The sequence below is a fragment of the Tachyglossus aculeatus genome, chromosome 1 (genome assembly GCF_015852505.1).
Source record: "Tachyglossus aculeatus isolate mTacAcu1 chromosome 1, mTacAcu1.pri, whole genome shotgun sequence".
Lineage (NCBI taxonomy): Eukaryota > Metazoa > Chordata > Mammalia > Monotremata > Tachyglossidae > Tachyglossus > Tachyglossus aculeatus.
This window is the reverse complement of record NC_052066.1, coordinates 87,906,199-87,922,957: the sequence shown is the minus strand read 5'-3', so window position 1 is coordinate 87,922,957 and position 16,759 is coordinate 87,906,199. Positions and strand designations below refer to the sequence as shown.

The 16,759-nt window shown below is 44.2% G+C and overlaps 1 pseudogene; it reads right to left on the bottom strand.

The window, feature by feature from the left end:
• Positions 1-5,848: 5,848 nt before the first annotated feature.
• On the bottom strand, positions 5,849-5,951 carry LOC119936138 (annotated as a pseudogene).
• Between the last annotated feature and the right edge of the window lie 10,808 nt (positions 5,952-16,759).

Genomic DNA, 16,759 nt, shown 5'->3' with positions numbered 1-16,759 from the left:
TCCAAGAGGCCGGCCCCGAGTAAGCCATCATTTCCCCTACTTCCTCTCCCGTTTGCATCACCAGCGCACTTGGATCTGTATCTTTTAAACAGTTGAGAGTCACCCACCCTCAGCCCTCTGGCACTTAACATACATATCCATAACTTGTTTTAAAATCTGTCTCCCCCTCTAGTAGGACACAGTCTCCGCCGTCCAGTCCTCTGGACTGGAAGCCCCTTGTGGGAAGGGAATGTATACAGCAACTTTGTTGTACTGTACTTTCCCAAGTGCTCAATACAGTGCTTTGCACACATTGACTGATTGATTTTTGAAGCAAACCTTATTTGACTAATCAATCAATGGTGTTTATTGAGTGCTTACTTTGTACTGAGCACTATACAGAACACCTGAGCAAGCACAATAATAATAATAATAATAATAGTAATAACGGTATTTGTTAAGCGCTTACTATGTGCAAAGCACTGTTCTAAGCATTGGGGGAAAACAAGGTAATCAAGGTTGCAATACAATCGCAATACACGATCCCTGCCTTCAAAGATCGGTAGACATGATCCCTACCTTCAAAGAAGACAGCATTGAATAATAATAATAATAATTGTGGTATCTTTTAAGCACTCATTATGTGTCAAGCACTGTTCCAAGCGCTAGGGAAGATACAAAATAAACACTTCAGACACAGGCCCTGTCCTAAACAGGGCTCACAGTCTAAGTAGAAGGGAGAGCAGGTATTGAAACCTGATTTTACAGATGAGATAACTGAGTTAGTGACTAGGCCAATGTCACACATCAGATAGGTGGCAGAGCAGGGATTAAAACACAGGTCCTCTGACTCCCAAGCCTGTGCTCTTTCCTCTAGATTGTAAACTGGGGAAGCAACTGAGTCTAAGGATGTGTCCATAAGTGCTGTGGGGATGGGGTGAGTTCCTCAATTGCCTTGCCCCCCCCCCCCAAAAAACAACTTCATCCTAGATTCAATCTCTTGGTGAGTGGAGAAGAAAGCTAGGAGTCCCGGCTCCCCAACCTGTCAGCTGTGTGACTTTGGGCAAGTCATTTAACTTCTCTGTGCCTCAGTTCCCTCATCTGTAAAATGGGGATTAAGACTGTGAGCCCCACGTTGGACAGCCTTGATTACCTTGTATCCCCCTCAATGCTTAGAACAGTGCTTGGCACATAGCAAGCGCTTAACAAATACCAATATTATTATTATTATTATTATTATTATTATTCTGGTGTTAATAAACAGGGCTGAGGGATCCTTTCCCTCCGGTGATCATTTGATTGGCTCTGTGCAGGTGTGGTCAGTGGCTAAGTTACTTGTTGGAATAAGAAAGGCCCTTTGAGGAATGCCTTCCCTGGCCCTACCTATTTGGAAACTGGTTGGGTCCTGGCACTTGGCTCCAGTGGCCAGAGAGTTAATCCACCTCTCACACCCTCTAACTCATGCCCTGGGAGAATCTGGCAGAACACTCAATATTTCTTCTCGTAAATAGGAATAAGTCTTCATTTTGATTACCTCCAAATGTACTGTGATCAGGCATTTTCTGAAACAAAATGTTTCTGGAAAAATAAGAAGCTGGGAGATGTTGGGGAAATGGGGGGTGTTCATTTATTCAATTGTATTTATTTAGTGCTTACTGTGTGCAGAGTACTGTACTAAGCCCTGGGGAGAGTACAAAACAATAAACAGATAACAGTCCCTGCTCACAACAAGATTATAATCCAGAGGGGGAGACAGACATTAACATAAATAAAATAAATTACAGATGGGTATATATGTGCTGGGGGGTGGGGGATGAACATTCATTCATTCATTCAATCGCATTACACTTTGTGCAGAGCAATCAATCAATCAAACGTATTTATTGAGCGCTTACTGTGTGCAGAGCACTGTACTAAGCGCTTGGGAAGTACAATTCAGCAACAGATAGAGACAATCCCTACCCAACAACAGGCTCACATCATTAATATAAATAAATAGAATTATAAATATATGCATATATACATAAGTGCTGTGGTGGGGGGAGAGGGTAGAACAAAGGGAGGGAGGATGGGGAGGGGAGGGAGAGCAGAGGAAAAGGGGTGCTTAGTCTGGGATAAAGGGAGCAAGTCAGGATGATGCCCCAGGGAATGGGTGAAGAGGAAAGGAGGGTTTGGTCAGATAAGGCCTCTTTTAGCAGATGTGCCTTCAATAACTCTTTGGAGCCAGGGAGAATAATTGTACCCTGAGTCGGTAGTAACTGGGGCCAGCTCCAGTTGTTCACTAAATTTACAGCTCCTGTAATTAAAAATTTCCTTCTAGTCAATCACTAAAATGGCTGCAACTTTGCATTTCTCTATTTCTCTTGGAAATTTGCTGGCCGTCTTCTATTCCCCAAACAGCTGCCTTTTCCACAGTTGAAGACTCTGCCACTTTCCACACTGATTTGGAACTTCAAGAGGTGTTTGAGCAATAACCTTGTCCTCCCTTCCCTCTATCTTAACCGCATGAGCTCAGCACATTTTCCTGATGTTTGCAGAAAAGTTGAGGTGGGAAAGCAATTTTAAAATCAAAAATAATGTTCAACACGAGCTGTTCCATCTCTCCTATGTGGCTCACATGCTCAGAGGTGAATCCTTTTCCAGTGTCATTTGTTTTCAAGTAATGGAACTGTATCATGTGGGGCAAAAATGAATGTAAAATAAGCTATTAACCCCCCACCCACAATCCAGATCACTCTGTGATCTAGCTAGTGTATACACTACAACTTTTTTTGTTATTATTTCTTTTTTTAAGGTACTTGTCAAGTGCTGATTTGTGCCAGCCACTGTACTAAGCGCTAGGGTAAATACAAGGTAATCAGATTGGACACAGTTCCTGTCCCATGTGAGGCTCACAGTTTTAATTTCCATTTTACAGATGAGGGAACCGAGGCCCAGGGAAGTTACGGACAGCAGAAAAGCGGTGGTATGAGCGCCGTTGGCTGGCAAGCTAGAGCTGATTCTTGATACCAGATGTGGCTCTCAAGGCTAGGAGCCCATTCTGTGGATGGGTTTGGTAGCATGAGGGTGACACCATTGCAAGCATTAACAATCAATCGTATTTATTGAGCGTTTACTGTGTGCAGAGCACTGTACTAAGTGCTTGGGAAGTACAAGTTGGCAACATATAGAGACAGTCCCTACCCAACAGTGGGCTCACAGAGGACCCTTAGAGTGATTTGTACATGAAGCGTCTGGCCTGCTGGACCCTCTGAGTGGGAACGGGCCTGGGTGGAGTCCAGATGGTGACTCCAGTCCTTGTAATTGTTTATTTATATCAATGGCTCTCTCCCCCTCTAAACTGCAAAGATAATAATTGTGGTATTTAAGTGCTTTCTACATGCCAAGCACTGCACTAAGTGCTGGGGTAAAGCACTTACCTTACCTCACAGTCCAAGTAGGAGGGAGAATAGGTTTTGAAACCTCATTTGGCAGATGAGGGAACTGAGATACAGAAAAGTTAAGTGACTTGCCCAAGGTGGAAAGAGCATGGGCTTGGAAGTCAGAGGGTATGGGTTCATATCCCAGCTCCTCCATTTGTCTGCTGTGTGACTTTGGGCAAATCACTTAATAATTATAATAATAATGGCATTTGTTAAGCGCTTACTATGTGCAAAGCACTGTTCTAAGTGCTGGGGGGATACAAGGTGATCAGGTTGTCCCACGTGGGGCTCACAGTCTTAATCCCCATTTTACAGATGAAGCACTTAACTTCTCTGTGCCTCAGTTACTTCGTCCGTAAAAGGTGAATGAAGACTGTGAGCCCCATGTGGGACAACCTGATTACCTTGTATCTACCCCAGCGTTTAGAACAGTGCTTGGCACATAGTAAGCACTTAACAAATACCATCATTACTGTTATTACACAGCGGGTAAGGGATGGAGCAGGGATTAAAACTCAGAGCCTCTGTCTTCCAGGCCTTTATGTTCCTTGTAAACAGTTAATGTGCCTATCAGCTGTTATATTGCACTTGCCTAAGCGCTTAGTACAGTGCTCTGCACACAGTAAGCACTCAACAAAGAAGATTGATTGCACATTCATTCAGTTCATTCATTCGATCGTATTTTTTGAGCACGTACTGTGTGCAAAGCACTGTACTATGTGCTTGGGAGACTACACTATAACAATAGATACATTCTCTGCCCACTCCACCAGAAGGATTCAGTCATTCATTCATTCATTCAGTCATATTTATTGAGTGCTTACTGTATGCAAAGCACTGTACTAAGTGCTTGGAAAGTACAATTTGGCAACAGATGGAGACAATCTCTACCAAACAACGGGCTCCCAGTCTAGAAAGGGGGAGACAGAAAAAATTGGTTAGTTGCCAAGGGTCAGTTCTTGGTCCCCACACGCACTCCCTTGGTGACCTCATTCGCTCCCACGGCTTCAACTATCATCTCTACGCTGATGACACCCAAATCTACATCTCTGACCCTGCTCTCTCTCCCTCCCTCCAGGCTCACGTCTCCTCCTGCCTTCAGGACACCTCCATCTGGATGTCTGCCGGTCATCTAAAACTCAGTATGTCCAAGACCGAACTCCTTATCTTCCCTCCCAAACCCTGCCCTCTCCCTGACTTTCCGGTCACTGTAGACGGCACTACCACCCTTCCTGTCTCACAAGCCTGCAGCCTTGGTGTCATCCTTGGGAAGTAGCGTGGGTCAGTGGAAAGAGCCCGGGCTTTGGAGTCAGAGGTCATGGGTTCAAATCCCGGCTCTGCCAATTGTCAGCTGTGTGACTTTGGGCAAGTCACTTCACTTCTCTGGGCCTCAGTTACCTCATCTGTAAAATGGGGATTAAGACTGTGAGCTCCACTGTGGGACAACCTGATCACCTTGCAAACTCCCCAGTGCTTAGAACAGTGCTTTGCACATAGTAAGCGCTTAATAAAATGCCCTTATTAATTAATTATTAATCCGAGACTCTGCTCTCTCATTCACCCCACACATCCAATCTGTCACCAAAACCTGCCGGTCTCACCTCCACAACATCGCCAAGATCCACCCTTTCCTCTCCATCCAAACCGCTACCTTGCTGGTTCGATCTCTCATCCTATCCCGACTGGATTACTACATCAGTCTCCTCTCTGATCTCCCATCCTCCTGTCTCTCCCCACTTCAGTATGCTTCCTGGATTATCTTTGTACAGAAACATTCTGGGCATGTCACTCCCCTCCTCAAAAATCTACAGTGGCTGCCTGTCAACCTACGAATCAAGCAAAACTCCTCACTTTCGGCTTTAAGGCTGTCCATCACTTCGCCCCCTCCTACTTCACCTCCCTTCTCTTCTTCTCCAACCCAGCCCGCACCCTCTGCTCCTCTGCCACTAACCTCCTCACTGTACCTCGTTCTCACCATTGACCTCCGGCCCACATTCTTCCCCTGGCCTGGAATGCCCTCCCTCCACACATCTGCCAAGCTAGCTCTCTTCCTCCCTTCAAAGCCCTACTGAGAGCTCACCTCCTTCAGGAGGCCTTCCTAGACTGAGCCCCCTTTTTCCTCTCCTCCTCCCCATCCCCCTACCCTACCTTCTTTCCCTCCCCACAGCACTTGTATATATATTTGTACAGATTTATTACTCTATTTATTTTACTCGTACATATTTACTATTCTATTTGTTTTGTTAATAATGTGCATATAGCTTTAATTCTATTTGTTCTGATGATTTTGACACCTGTCTACATGTTTTGTTTTGTTGTCTGTCTTCCCCTTCTAGACTGTGAGCCCGTTATTGGGTAGGGACTATCTCTATATGTTGCCGACTTGTACTTCCCAAGTGCTTAGTACAGTGCTCTTCACACAGTAAGTGCTCAATAAATACGATTGAATGAATGAATGAATGAATGCCATGAAGCAGGTGGCAATGCCTTAACTAAGACCTCTTCCATCCTTCTCAAGGGGAGTGCTAACCATCTCTCCTTTGTCCTCTCCTTTGTCCTACACAGTCTGGGGGTCAGTGGTGTTCCCACCATACTCATTGGATGACAGAATGGGCTGGAGTTGATAATAAAAATAATAATGGCATTTGTTAAGTGCTTACTGTGTGCCAACCATTGTACTAAGCACTGGGGTGGATACAAGGGTTCATGGGTTCAAATCCCGGCTCCGCCAATTGTCAGCTGTGTGACTTTGGGCAAGTCACTTAACTTCCCTGTGCCTCAGTTCCCTCATCTGTAAAATGGGGATTAAGACTGTGAGCCCCCCATGGGACAACCTGATCACCTTGTAATCTCCCCAGTGCTTAGAACAGTGCTTTGCATATAGTAAGCACTTAATAAATGCCATCATTATTATTATTTATTATTATTACAAGCAAACTGATTCAGAAACAGTCCCTATCCCACATGGGGCTCACAGTCTTAATCCCCATTTTACAGATAAGGCACAAAGAAGCAAAGCGACTTGTCCAAATTCACGCAGCCGAAGAGTGGCAGAACTGAGATTAGAACCCATGTCCTTCTGATTCCCAGGCCCATGCTCTATCCACTAGTCCACACTGCTGCTCTCACTCCCACTCCTCAGCGTCTATGCAAGCAGAAGCAGCAACAGTAGCAGCAGCAGGGCTGAGATGGACCGGCCATGCCAGGTGGAGAAGAGTGCTTACCCCTTTGTAGGCTCTGGAGCGGGGCCAGGGGAGGATAGGAGCAGACCCCCAAGCCTGGCTTTGGGGGTGCCCCTTGCACTAGTGTGGCTGTGGTGGGTTGCTTTTCAGGCAGGGAAGTGCGGGGATGGGGGCAAGGACAGCCCTCAGGCTGGAAGCCTTGCTCCCCACCAGGCGTGGAGGAAAGATCTGAAATTCATGTATTTATTTTGATGTTTGCCTCCCCTTCCAGACTGTAAGCTCTGTGTGGCCAGGGAATGTGTCTGCTTATTGCTTAATTGTACTCTCCCAAGTGCTTGGTACAGTGCTCTGCACATAGTAAGAGCTCAGTAAATACGACTGATTGAACGAATGAATTTACCACCAAGTGCCAGGTTTGGGGTGGTGGAGGTTGTAGTGGTGGCTGCTTAGGAGAAAACAGAGGGTGCAAATGTGATAGTGTCAACAGCAAGTGCCGTGTTTTGCACTTTTGGGACCTCTCTCTCTCTCTCTCTCTCACACACACATACTTTCCCTTTCTTTCTTCAATTGTCTTCTCTCCCTAGCTTTCCTTTCCTCCTCACCCCATCCTGTTCTGCTTACATAAATGGCTCTTTGCCATAGAGAAGCAGTAGGACCTGATGGAAAGAGCATGGTCTTGGGAGTCAGAAGGACCTGGGTTCTTGTCCCGGCTCTGCCACTTGCCTGCTGCGTGACTTTGGTCAAGTCACTTCACTTTTCTGTGCCTCAGAAAATATTTCATGGGGATGAAATATTCATTCTCTCTCCTCCTTAGACTGTGAGCCCCATGTGGGGCAGGGACTGTGTCCGACCTGATTATTTCATATCTACCCCAGTGCTTTTTAAAAAATTGTTTATATTATTTGTTAAAGTGCTTCCTAAGTGTAACTGTAAGCCTGAAGAACTCTGAAGAATGCTCACTGGCATCCTAAGAAGACATTTCTCAGGTGAAAGCTTGAGATCTGCCAACCTAAATTCCAAGAATTACTTTCTTTTTTATTTTTTTTAATGGTTAAGAACTTATGTGCTGGGCATTGCTCTAAGCACTGGGGTAGATACAAGGTAATCAGGGTGGATACAGTTCGTGGTTCACATGGGAGTCAGACTCTTAGCCCCTATTTTATTCATTCATTCATTCATTCAATCGTATTTATTGAGCACTTACTGTGTGCAGAGCACTGTACTAAGCGCTTGGGAAGTACAAGTTGGCAACATATAGAGATGGTCCCTACCCAACAGTCGGCTCACAGTCTAGAAGGGGGAGACAGAGAACAAAACAAAACATATTAACAAAATAAAATAAATAGAATGTGTACAAGTAAAATAATAAATAGAGTAACAAATTCGTAAAAACATATATACACATATACAGGTGAGGCAGATGAGGTATTTTACATATTTTACAGATGAGGCAACTGAGGTACAGAGAAGTTAAGTGATTCACCCAAGGTCACATAGCAGACAAGTAATATTCCTATCCTGGCTAACCCTCCCTCTGTCTTGGTGACATTATCGTCTACACCTCTTCAGCAGTTGTGTGCACACATTTTTGTTATGTTCCTAGGTTGTATTGCACATAGGAGACTGCTAGCTCTGAGGGAACAGGCTTAATAGCTCATCCTTCCCTCACAATAATATTTATCTCCAAGTACTGTAGCTATGTGAAGTCTCCCTCAGCCTCATTATTCTCTGATTAGTTTGATTTTTTCCCATTTAAGTGTCTACCTAAATTAAATGTTTTTTTTAAATCCCGTGTAATTGTGAACATGTCAATTAAAATAAAACTAAGCAAAAATCCTGAAGACTTTTCAAAGAATGTATTAAAAGTGTGCATTCTTATTTTCATTTTTAATTTACATAGGTTTCTGAGTCACCAGTGGAGGGAGTTTTAAGTTCCGAGACATTAAATTAGCAGACAAATTGAGCTTATTTCTGTGTTTGGATTTATCTTCAGTAGACAGTTTTATAAGTAACTATAAAAATATCCCTGGCTTTAGGCAAACAAGGACATGTCTCTAAAGGTTAATTTGCTGTAATATTTCAGCCTCGATGCTTCCTGTTCTAAAACAGCCAAGTCATTTTAGTTGTCAAATTCATTTTCTTAAAATTTCTTGGTTTTAAACCTTTAAATGAAAATTACCTTTTTGGTGTGAGTCTGAGGAGCCTTAACCTTAATGCCATCATACATAAATTAGAGTTTAGGATCATTCACTTCCAGTTGTCGATTGTATGGCAAACTTAAATTTCCAATTTAATCACTGAAATATCTATGCTACCCAGGGTCAACACAGGGCTGACCAGCTAGAAGTTGTTCACAGGCAAAATAGTTACAACCTGCTTTACCCATCTGTAGAGAGGAAACCTGGGAAGCGGCATCTTTAGTTTATCTGTGTTTGAATTCTTTATAGTCTAGTCTTCTGTGACCTGACTTCATAGAAGTTGTAATTACCCAAAGTGATTTCAAAATGAGTCATTTATCAGAGATAAGAGTGTTGTCAGGGCAGGGAATTCAATAAAAACACTGTGATGTGAGATGCACAATAGCACTCATTCAGTGCAGAGGAGCAAATACTCTTTCATGATCTGGAATATTTAGAAATAAAGAGTTGCTCACTAGAAATGTAAGGAAATTACTAAGCGCCGGGGAAGGTACAAGATAATTAGGTTGGACACAGTGGGGGTAACAGCCTTAATCCCCATTTTACAGATGAGGTAACTGAGACACGAAGTGAAGTGACTTGTCCAAGATCACACAGCAGACAAGGGATGGAACCGGGATTAGAAGTCAGGTCCTCTGAGTGGATCTAGGCTCTTTCCACTAGGCAGGTTAGGGTAACTGCTTGGATCAATGTGGTAGCAGTTTGAATGGAGAGGAAACAGTGGATTCTAGAGATATTGTACTTGCCTGCACTGTGACCTTGGGCAAGTAGGGGTTCGTCAAGGGTAAGTTCTTGGTCCCCTTCTGTTCTCTATCTACACTCACTCCCTTGGTGAACTCATTCACTCCCACTTCTTCAACTATCATTTCTACGCTGATGACACCCAAATCTACATCTCTGCCCCTGCTCTCTTTCCCTCCCTCCAGGCTCGCATCTCCTCCTGCCTTCAGGACATCTCCATCTGGATGTCTGCCTGCCACCTAAAACTCAACATGTCCAAGCCTGAACTCCTTGTCTTCCCTCCCAAACCCTGCCCTCTCCCTGACTTTCCCATCACTGTTGACGGCACTACCATCCTTCCCGTCTCACAAGCCCGCAAACTTGGTGTCATCCTCGACTCTGATCTCTCATTCACCCCTCACATCCAATCCATCCCCCAACACCTGCCAGTCTCACCTCCGCAACATTGCCAAGATCCACCCTTTCCTCTCCATCCAAACCATTACCTTACTGGTTCAATCTCTCATCCTATCCTGACTGGATTGCTGCATCAGCCTCCTTTCTGATCTCCCATCCTTCTGTCTCTAACTTTCTGTCTATACTTCACTCTACTGCCCAGATTATGTTTGTACAGAAACGCTCTGGGCATGTCACTCCCCTTCTCAAAAGTCTCCAGTGTTGCCTGTTAACCTTCGAATCAAGCGAACACTCCTCACTCTCGGCTTCAAGACTCTCCATCACCTTGCCCCCTCCTACCTCACCTCTCTTCTCTCCTTCTCCAGCGCAGCCCACACCCTCTGCTCTTCTGCTGCTAACCTCCTCACTGGGCCTCATTCTCACCTGTCCCGCTGTCGACCCCCAGCCCATATCCTTCCCCTGGCCTGGAATGCCCTCCCTCCGCACATCTGCCAAGCTAGCTCTCTTCCTCCTCATCATCATCAATTGTATTTATTGAGTGCTTACTATGTGCAGAGCACTGTACTAAGCGCTTGGGAAGTACAAATTGGCAACATATAGAGACAGTCCCTACCCAACAGTGGGCTCACAGTCTAAAAAGGGGAGACAGAACAAAACCAAACACACTAACAAAATAAAATAAATAGAATAGATATGTACAAGTAAAATAAATAAATAAATAAATAAATAGAGTAATAAATATGTACAAACATATATACATATTTACAGGTGCTGTGGGGAAGGGAAGGAGGCAAGATGGGGGGATGGAGAGGGGGACGAAGGGGAGAGGAAGGAAGGGACTCAGTCTGGGAAGGCCTCCAAAGCCCTACTGAGAGCTCACCTTCCTTTCCTCCCTCCAAAGCCCTACTGAGAGCTCACCTTCCTTTCCTCCCTTCAAAGCCCTACTGAGAGCTCACCTCCTCCAGGACGACTTCCCAGACTGAGGCCCCTTTTACTCTCCTCCTCCCCATCCCCTCCTCCCTTCCTCCTTCCCCTCCCCAAAGCAACTGTATATATATTTGTGCAGATTTATTACTCTATTTATTTTACTTGTATATATTTCCTATTCTATTTTTGTTAATGATGTGCATATAGCTTTAATTCTATTTGTTCTGATGATTTTGACACCTGTCTACATGTTTTGTTTTGTTGTCTGTCTCCCCGTTCAAGATTGTGAGCCCACTGTTGGGTAGGGACCGTCTCTATATGTTGCCGACTTGTACTCCCCAAGCGCTCAGTACAGTGCTCTGCTCACAGTAAGCGCTCAATAAATACGATTGAATGAATGAATGAATGAAAGTCGTTTTAGTTTTCTAGGCCTCAGTTACCTTATCTGCAAAATGGGGTTTGAGACTGTGAGCTCCACATCAATCAATCCATCAATCATATTTATTGAGCGCTTACTGTGTGCAGAGCACTGTACTAAGCGCTTGGGAAGTACAAGTTGGCAACATATAGAGACAGTCCCTACCCAACAGTGGGATCCACATGGGCCAGGGACTTGTATCCACCCCAATGCTTAGTACAATGCTTGGCTTATAGTAAGCACTTAATAAATACCACAATTATTATTACTGCTATCATTATTATTATTAAGTGGCAGAGTCGGGATTAGAACCTAGATCCTCTTGATTCCCAGGCCTGTGCTCTATCCACTAGATATCTCTTGGCTTGACTCTTCTCTCTCTCATTCAATCCACACATTCAATCCATCACCAATTGCTGCAGGTTCTATCTCACAACATTTCTAGAATCCACTGTTTCCTCTCCATTCAAATCACATTAATCCAAGCACATTCCCTATCCTGCCTAGTGGAAAGAACACAGGCCCAGGAGTCAGAAGACCTGCCTTCTAATTCCAGCTCCTCCCCTTGTCTGCTGTGTGACCTTGGACAAGTCACTTCACTTCTCTGTGTCTCAGTTACCTCATCTCTAAAATGGGGATCAAGACTGCAATCCCCACTGTGTCCAAGCTGATTATCTTGTAACTACCCCAGCACTTAGTACAGTGTCTGGCACACAGTAAACCCTTAATAATAATAATAATAGTATTTGTTAAGCACTTACTATGTGCGAAGCACTGTTCTAAGTGCTGGGGAGGATACAAGATGGTCAGGTTGTCCCATGGGGGGTTCACAGTCTTAGTCCCCATTTTACAGATGAGGTAACTGAGTCTCAGGGAAGTCAAGTGACTTGCCCAAAGTCACACAGCTGACAAGTGGCAGAGCCGGGATTAGAAGCCATGACCTCTGACTCCCAAACCCGTGCTCTTTCTGCTGAGCCATGCAACAAATGCAATTAAAAATAAGGCAGCTCATTTCTGTACTCCGTTCGGATCAAACCGTAATGCAGGTTTGGTAGATAGATTGGTCAGAATTTGTTAAGTTCCCTTCATGGTCATGGTGAGCAATGTTCCTCAAAAATCTCCAGTGGCTACCAATCAATCTGCACATCAGGCAGAAACTCCTCACCCTCGGCATCAAGGCTGTCCATCACCTCGCCCGCTCCTACCTCACCTCCCTTCTCTCCTTCTCCAGCCCAGCCCGCACCCTCCACTCCTCTGTTGCTAATCTCCTCACCGTACCTCGCTCTCGCCTGTCCCGCCGTCGACCCCCGGCCCACGTCATCCCCCGGGCCTGGAATGCCCTCCCTCTGTCCATCCGCCAAGCTAGCTCTCTTCCTCCCTTCAAGGCCCTACTGAGAGCTCACCTCCTCCAGGAGGCCTTCTCAGACTGAGCCCCCTTCTTCCTCTCCCCCTCATCCCCCTCTCCATCCCCCTCATCTTACCTCCTTCCCTTTCCCACAGCACCTGTATATATGTATATATGTTTGTACATATTTATTACTCTATTTATGTATTTATTTTACTTGTACATATCTATTCTATTTATTTGATTTTGTTAGTATGTTTGGGTTTTTTCTCTGTCTTCCCCTTCTAGACTGTGAGCCCACTGTTGGGTAGGGACTGTCTCTACATGTTGCCAACTTGTACTTCCCAAGCGCTTAGTCCAGTGCTCTGCACACAGTAAGCGCTCAATAAATACGATTGATTGATTGTTCCAGGAGCAAATGAGTTACAAACAGCGAGCACCTGCCATGTCTCACCTGCGGAGGACTTCCTGCGGATTAATGGAGGGCACTGTCTCCATTTGAAGTGTTCCACTATTCCCTTGCACAGAGCAGAAAGAAAGAGGGGACAGAGGAGTTGTAGATGTCTGGAGGAGAGCCTGAAAGGCCTAGAGATCGCACTGTTCTCCTCTTGACTGGTCACCAAAGGAGGGGCTATGGGCTGTGGAAATGTGGGTAAACGGAAGGACACAGGAAGAAGCAGAAAAGTAGCACAGCTCTCTCTGTCTCTGTCTCTGTTTTGCTGTCTCTCTCCCTCCCCCAACCACTGGCTGCGGCTTGAATCGTCCCCAAAGTGTGCTGCAATTCGTCTCAGAGGCTCATCCTTTCTCCATTAAAGCCCCTAGTATCAGAGAACTTTCTCATAAGCTGACTTTAGTAGGGGATTTCCAGTAACCAGCATCTGAAATTTCCAATAACCAGTCTCTTAAGCTTGACGGTGCCCTCCACTGCTTATTGAAATAACCTTATTCAGTTTTGACAACTACCGTATGGTTCCATGGCTTTCAATTTGAAAGACACGTGGTGGTTTATTTTTCTCCTAATAAAGTAAATTACTTTTTTCTCTTGCTCAAACTGATGCTGTCTCATTTTTATTTCCTGTTGGTACAAGAGGCCTACGATGGCAAAATCATTATACTAGCTTTCTGCGGTGGTTCCGGAAAGAATTGATTTGAAGAAATCTTAGAGCCTTGAGCTCCTTTTAATTTTAATGGGCCTTTCTTCGTGGAATCAGTATCCCATTAAGCTAAAACTAACAGATGGGCCTACTTTGTTTAAATGCATATGAATACACACGCACACGTGTGTGTAAATATATACGTGTGTTTACATATACAATCACTGTACATATATACATAAATCAATATATTAAAATAAATATATTCATATATAAAACTATATATATATATTTATATATAGTGATTTCAGCTGGATTGTGAAATATCCAGATGTGAATTTTCAATGCACTCTTTGGAAACATTGTCCTTAAAACTGTTTTTGATTCCTCTCCTTAAAAACTGGATTGCCATAATGATGTTGATAATACTACTATTAATAATAATGCTATTTGTTAAGTGTGTACTATGCTCCAAATACTGTACTAAGCGCTGGGGTAGTTACAAAATAATTAGTTCAGACACAGCCCCTGTTTCACATGGAACTCACAGTCAAGGTGGGAGGAAGAACATGCGTTGAATCTCTATTTTACAGATGAGGAAACTGAAGTACTGAGAAGTTAAGTGACTCGTCCAAGGTCACACAACAGGTAAGTGGTATCTCAGGGTTATGGCTGGTGTATGTGTGGAGGGGGCAGGGGTAGGGGGAGGGTTAGTTTGAAGGGGCTCTTGGAAAGCCGGCAAGAGTGAAATTCATTTTAATGGGGAGCTGCAGACTTGAAAAAAAAATCCTCCTCTATTCTTTCTAATGTTCCTTTGAGACTTGGGGCTTAAAAACATGGTATATCTTGGTTCATGTTGCTCCCCCAGAATATTAACCAGAGTAGGTTTTTAAAGAAAATGTTTCACATGTCTGCTGTGTGACCTTGGGCAAGTCACTTAACTTCTCTGAGCCTCAGTTACCTTATCTGTAAAATGGGGATTAAGGCTGTGAGCCCCACGTGGGATGACCTGATCAGCTTGTATCCCCACCCCAGTGCTTAGAATAGTGCTTTGCACATAGTAAGTGCTTAACAAATGCCATTATTATTATTATTATTATTATAAAAGTTCAAGTTCTTTCATTTGGGTTGCATAATGGCTGCAAACTTCCATGTGAGCTGGTTGAGGTGGATAGTGGGAAGATCAGGTGGGTCATTGCATTCATTCATTCATTCATTCATTCATTCATTCGCTCACTCAATCGTATTTATTGAGTGCTCACTGTGTGCAGAGCACTGTACTAAGCACTTGGGAGAGTACAATACAACAATAAACCGACACATTCCCTGCCCACAGTGAGCTTAGAGTCCAGAGTAAGACCCAAAAATCGCTATCCCATCTGGTCGGGTGATGAGTGAGAGAGAGAGAGAGAGAGAGAGAGAGGGAGAGAGAGAGAGAGAGAGAGAGAATGTGTGTGTGTGTGTGTGTGCGAGCGCGCGCACTGAATATTTCATGCTTTCTACTTTGTGTTTAGGGTAGAGTGTGGATGTTTACGATGGCATTAATATTTTAGGATGCAGCGAGGTTTTTACATCTACTGATATAAGACTTTAATATTGCAATATGGATTTTCATTGTGTTCCAGCCCTATCCAGCTTCCCAATTTGTAACTCCATCGTGTTTGTGTACATAGCTGAGTTCTTTAACAACGGCAAAAATTGGGAAGCAACAAAAGGGGGGAAATACCCCATTTCTAATTAGATCGATTTTTAGAACATTATGTTCTAGTCCTTTTCTTGTACCAAACCCAGCTTCCAGTGGTGATTCTATTATTAATTTATTTTTTTCCACTATGGTCAAGTCCATGGAGAATTATTTACCAGTAAACTTGGCCATTCATTCATTCATTCAATCGTATTTATTGAGCACTTACTGTGTGCAGAGCACTGTACTAAGTGCTTGGGAAGTACGTGTTGGCAACATATAGAGACAGTCCCTACCCAACAGTGGGCTCACAGTCTAGAAGGGGGAGACAGAGAACAAAACAAAACATATTAACAAAATAAAATAAATAGAATAAACATGTACAAATAAAATAAATAAATAAATAGAGTAATAAATGCGTACAAATATATATACATATATACAGGTGTTGTGGGGAGGGAAAGGAGGTAAAGCGGGGGGGATAGGGAGGGAGAGGAGGGGGAACCCAATTTGCTTGTATCCTCCCCAGCACTTAGTACACTACCCAGCACAAATACCATTATTATTATTATATCTTGTGTCTACACCAGTGCTTGGCTCATAGTAAGTGCTTAGCAAATACCAAATATTATTATCATTATATGGTGCTTTGCACACAGTAAGCGCTCAATAAATACAAGTAACAGAGCCAAGATTAGAACCCAGGTAGATCCCCTGACTCCCAAGCCCATGCGTGGCTCCGTAGAAAAGAGCCCGGGCTTTGGAGTCAGAGGTCAGGGGTTCAAATCCCTGCTCTGCCAATTGTCAGCTGTGTGACTCTGGGCAAGTCACTTAACTTCTCTGTGCCTCAGTTACCTCATCTGGAAAATTGGGATTTAAGACTGTGAGCCCCCCATGGGACAACCTGATCACCTTGTAACCTCCTCAGTGCTTAGAACAGTGCTTTGCACATAGTAAGCGCTTAATAAATGCCATTATTATTATTAAGCAACACTGCTTCTCTTTCTTACAGATCTCCCAGTCCTTCCTCACTGCTTCTAAAGTCAGCTTCCATCCAAATCACCCTCTCTTGGCCTGGGAATTTCCCAGCATGCTATGGCACATAAATGCATGCTTGACATCATTAATCGTATTTATTGAGCACTTACTGTGTGCAGAGCACTGTTCCATGGTTCCCTCTAGCCCAGAATGCACCCGACTAGTGGTTCCTTATCCCCAACTTGCCCTCCCTCATGGCTAACTCTTTGTCCTCACTATCCCTTCTGCACAAACCATCTGCTTGTATCCACCCCCATTAAGCCCCCCTCCCCATCACCTCTTTTCCATTGCATTTCCAGCCTCACCCCCTTGCCCTGTGACACAATCCCAACCCC